The following is a 6,049-nucleotide window of genomic DNA, read 5'->3' as shown; positions in this document are numbered from 1 at the left end:
TTAGGGGGGTCTGTTTCTTAGGGGGGGTGGGGTAGGTTTGTGGGAAGCGAGCCAAAGGACATTGCCACTGAGATGATGACACGTGGAGGTCTGGATGGTTGTCCCATTCTCTCTCTTCACACTTTTCATCACACTTCTCTTTGATTCTTGAATGAGAAGAATAGGAGACTGAGAAGAGAGATTAAACAGAATCTGTTGAACCATTCTTGTAATCTCATGTTTATATATGTTTCTGTCATTTCTCTCTCTACAAATTTTTTAATTCTAAATAAATAATATTATAGTATTTTTCTTCAGATACTTTAAACTTACTTCCTTTTTCTTCTCTCTCTATATTTTTTTCATTATAGCTCCCATCAAGTGTTCTCTAAGGCATTTGATGAAAACTTTTATTTTTCATGACTTGACATGAAATTTAAGAAAAATATTTAAATTTTATAATATTATAATACATTTTAGTCTTGTGACTTTAGGTATGTCGAATAAAAAATAAGACGAATAAATTAAAATAGAGAAAATATTATTATTGTTGTTTTAGGAATAATCTAATCTAATTAAAAATTAGAGAAATATATCAACGGCCTTTTAAGTTTGTCAATAAATTTATTAGACTTTCAAATACAATATATGTTTTGATGTAGCAAGTAAATATATAATAAAGCGAATACTTTCAATTCAAATTTTAGAAAAAAATTGTATCAGTGTTTTCAAATGTTTATCATGTTGTCACATCCTTTAATTACATACGTTCATTTTATAATTGAAACACACCCAAGATTTTGCGATTTATTGAGATTGATACGTATAATTAAAAATATAACATATTTTAAGTAGATAATTTAATTATGTAACTTTTTAAAAATTTGAACTGAAAGTATCTAACACAGACACCTTATTACATATTCAAGTACTCGATCGACATATCCTAAGTTTGAATATTTAAATAAATTTTATTAATAAATTTAAGAGTTTGTTTATGTATTCCGCCTTCGAGAATATGTCCTTATTTATATATGATATTTGTAGTAGTACCTTTTTTCATATATTGAAAGTTACCTAACATATCATTACGGAGTTGGAGGAGCAATGTAGATAGATCCTTTTGTAAATCTATGATGATGTTATTTATAGAAAATATACTTGTTTGAAAGTGACTGCACATTTTTCTTGTTTCTGCAATTTTGGGTTATTGGATTATTAAAAAATAAAAAATATTTTTTAAATTTTCAAGTAAAAGTTCTTGCAATTGTTAATATCCTAATTAAAGATGTTTATACTATTACATTTATAGTTTTCACTGTAATAATTTATTTATATCATGCATAAATCATCATTCATTAACATAAGTAAAATAATTATCAATCTCATTAGTCTTAAACAATGTATATACTGTATTAGTAGTAGTAATTAGATATTAATGAAATTTTCTGTTGGTATTAAATATAACAAGACCACCATAAGGTAGTAAATGTACTTTAAAGCATCAACTAAACAAGAAAAATTGATTGTTCTTGATAAATTAGTTATATTTGGATATGCACATAATAAATATGGTCATGTCCTTGAATATTATTTTGGCAAATAATAATAATTGTGTTTTGACTTGAATATGATTTATTTACTTGTATATTAAATGTTTGTTTGGAAAAAAATGAGTCAAGTATACGTTACATATCTTAAATGGGTTTTGGATTTGGATTTGCGCATAGAAATGTGGTCATATTCTTGAACATATTTTGGCAAATAATATTAAGTGTTTTCGATTGAAATCAAATTTATTTACATGTATATTAAATGTTTGTTGACTTTGTTCTTATTTGAAATGAGTCAATTATACATAACATATTTAAAGATTTTTTTTTATATTTTGATATGCACATAGTAAATGTGGTCATGTCCTTGAATATTTTTTGGCAAATAAAAATAATTATTTTTAAATTTAATTTATTTATATGTATATTAAAAAAAAAAATTCTTTTTAAAATGAGTCAACTATACGTTACATATCTTAAATTGAGCTTGTATTTTAGTAATATGGGCATTTACTTGAATATATTTTGGCAAATACTAATAAATGTTTTCAATTGAAATCAAATTTATTTACAAGTATATTAAATATTTAGTCTTATTTGAAATGAGTCAATTATACATTACATATCTAAAGAGCTTTTTAATATTTGGATATGTACAAAGTAAATGTAATGTCTTTGAACATAATTCGATAAATTAAAAAATAAAACTTTTTTAATAAAACTTGTTCAAATCTTATATAATGTTTATTTGAAGTTCAAAAGCCCAAACAACATGTATTTTTGTTAGGGAAAATTGTATATAATAGCAAACTATTAATTCAAATTAAATGTTATAAATATACTTTAATTTAATTGTACCCTATAACAAACTATTGCTATTTTCGCCACTCTCCCTGGTGGAATCTCGCTCGCCACTCTCGTTTGGTGGCAGTCTCGCTCGCCTCTCTCGCTTTTATACAAACACAAATGTATAAAATGTATTTGTGTTTGTATAAAGCGAGAGGAAATTGTATATATACATATATTTTCGTTCCCCTCTCTCCCCTTTCCCAGATCTCGCTCGCCACTCTCCCAAATCTCGTTCTGTTTGTATAAAGCGCGAGAAAATTGTATATACACATGCAAATATATATATATCTTCGTCCTATACACTTATAATTATACAATACAAGTATTTTTCTTCCCAGTTTTCTTTTGCCTGTATCTCTTTCTCGTTTTATACATACACATATTATACAATTGATCTTTTGTATACAACTGCTTTCTTTTGTATATGTATAGCGAATTATACAACTGTCTTCTTTGTATATGTATAACGAATTATACAACTGTTTTTTTTGTATATGTATAGCGAATTATACATATATATGTTTGCTATGGAGCGCAATTATGCAAACTTTGCTATAACATACAAATATGAATTTTGTATTTGCTACATGTGAAAGTTGCTCTTTTTGTTATTGTCTTTTGTGATATCATTAACTACTCACATTTTTGTTGATTTAGGAGTGGAAATATAAGTTGATTTTAAGTTTAATATGATTAATAAAATATTTAACTGAAAATAACTAATGAAAAATTAATTAAGCTTTGAATAAATAATAATTTGATATCATTAGCTAAAAAATTTGTGATTTGTTTGATTTAATAATGCTTAAAAGTATCGATCTTCTTTTTCACCTTTTTAAAAGAAAATGTTTTTAGTTGCATAGCAAATACACTACAAATTAGTCAAATTTATAATGTGATAAATAAAAAATATATATAATAAAATATATAACTGCAAATAACTAGTGTAAAGTAAATTACAGTAAAACCTCTATAAATTAATACTCGGTAAATTAATAATCTCTCTAAAGCAATATTTTCCTCCGGTCCCGACTTGGGCCAATGGAAAAAATCACCAATTTCGATAAGATAATAAGATAATATATTTTCAGAAGACCCCTATATAAATATATGGTCCCATTAATATCATAAATTAATAATAATTCTTTAAAAGTACAAATATATCTAAGACAATTTACTGAAATATGATTCTATTTTGTTCTGTTTTTTTTTTTTTAAATAATAAAATTAAATCTTGTTGAAGTTCAGCTCTAACTTTTCTTATTGCATCCAAGAGCTCTAGTGTTGTCTTTTCGAACTGCATCATAAAATTGTAAAGAGTTCTAGATGTGATAAGTGCTTCCTTACGCGTAACTGGTTCCAAAGGTATAGTATCATCTTCAACTTCATCATCAACATTGCTTTTTCCAATGGTATCCACAATTTTTTCTAAGCTCTAGACCTCTGAACATGTATCACTTTCACTCGGATAATCCATCAAGTTATTGACATCCATTTTATTATGATAAGCGAGATCATTAATCATGACCTCAAGTTCATGCATGACGTTTTCACAAGTGGATTCATTCAAATTCTCTGAGACTACATCCCCCAAACAAATTTTACAGTGTCGAAAACAATTTGCTATTGTCTCTTGCTAAATATTTGTTGTCCAAGCAAGGATTGCAAAATTGATAGCATGGAAAACATTAATCTACTGGATCAGTTTGTCTCACTTCATAGCCTTCTAATATCCTACGATAAACTTGAAAGCTCTTACTATCACAACATCACAAGGTTCAATTTTGGATGTCATGTTGGGTGGCAAGAAAAACAATTCAACATTTTAATTTGTAGTCCTTCAATATTTCTATTATGAGCTGGACAATTATCTACCATAACCAACGATATATTCATCAAAAAGCACACTTGTCATCCATGCTCTTTTGTTTGCACGATAGTGACAATTCAAAAAATATGATACATAAATTAGTAAGATACAATGATTTTGATGTATTCGTTGTACTTTATATATAATGTTTTTTTATGTGAAATCAATAAATATGATACATAAATTAGTAAGATATAATGATTTTGATATAATCAAAATTAACCTTCATTAAAATCTCAAATCATTCTTTATATTAATAAATATTAATTTATTGATTAAATAATATCTCTATAAAATATTAAAATTTCATGGTCCCACCTATATTAATTTATAGAGGTTTTACTGTATGTATGTGTTGAATAACTAACGATTTGATAACATTAAATAACAAATTAGTGAATTATTTAGTTTAACTCTAAAATTGTTTGATCTTCTTTGTTAGTTTTTTAAAGATTTTTTAAAAAAACTTTATATATAGTAAATATAAATATGTTACAAGCTACTCAGATTTATTTACATGTATATGAATGATAATTGTTATTTGTAAGAGAGTCAACTACGTATTACATATCGTAAACAAGTATTTATATTTGAATATCCACATAATAAAAATGAGCACGATCTTATGTATTAGTTGGGCAACTAAAACTAATTATTCTTTTAATGAATATAAAATTAAATTTAATTCAAATATTACAATTTTTATTTGAAATTTTGAAACTCAAACAACAAGTATCAAAATTTATTAACTATTTATAGCGTTGTTGATTGAATGTATATGTTGATTTAAGTATAATATGATTAATAAAAGAAATATTTTCACCATTGATTAAAGAAAATATGTACATAACTGTTTATTTGTATCAACACTTCATATGTTTACTTTGAATTCACTAATAGGAAAAGAGAAATGATCGGGAAAAAAAATTCATTTTGATATAAAGTAAAAAATGTATACTAATTAGTGTATAAAAGCACAATATACAATTTTTTAAACTTTATTTTTCCTTATATGCACATAGTAAATGTGATCTTATTTTACATGTTACTTTGACAAATAAAGAGAACTCTTTCTTAAACGGGAATAAATTTGAGTTATATTAAAACTTATAATTTTAATTGAGCTTAAAAAATTTGAACTAACATAGTTTTTTTTTTTTTTTTTTTTCATTTATCATCTTTTATGATGTCGTTGACTTCTTTGTCTTATATGATTTACAAGTCAATATATAAATTTGACATCAATAAATAATAGGACAAACTACCTTATTAGACATACATCAATACTATATATACTAATATTATCTTTACTTTTAAACAATTACATATATTACCCCTTTTAGTATTGTATACCATATATTAATATATTATTTGAAAATACTATCAGATACCCACATCCCTTAAAACTATTATTGATTAATTATTTGCTTAAATAACTCTTTCACTCCAAATCAACCACTATCTCTTAATTCTCCCCTCCCATGTTTATCACTCAATTATGTCTCCTCCTTTTTGATTCAAGAATTTCACCTTACAATTTCATTTCAACAATAGTTAATCTACTCTCTTCTTCTCAAGATATCATCACCACAAATTCTCCTGAACCCAAATATTATTTTGTATTGTCATTTATCACGAGTTTCAATCACAGTAATTGCTATAGAGAAAACTTTCAATTCATAGTGGGTCTTGATTGTTTGTCTCCGAAAGAAATGGATCTTAGTTTTGATTATGTTATACCACAACGCAAAAGGATCAAAGGGAGTATTGTAGAGAGTTTTTGTTTGTTGGTGTTCTT

Source organism: Solanum tuberosum, unplaced genomic scaffold (assembly GCF_000226075.1).
Source record: "Solanum tuberosum cultivar DM 1-3 516 R44 unplaced genomic scaffold, SolTub_3.0 scf00527, whole genome shotgun sequence".
NCBI lineage: Eukaryota > Viridiplantae > Streptophyta > Magnoliopsida > Solanales > Solanaceae > Solanum > Solanum tuberosum.
This window is presented reverse-complemented; position numbering follows the sequence as displayed.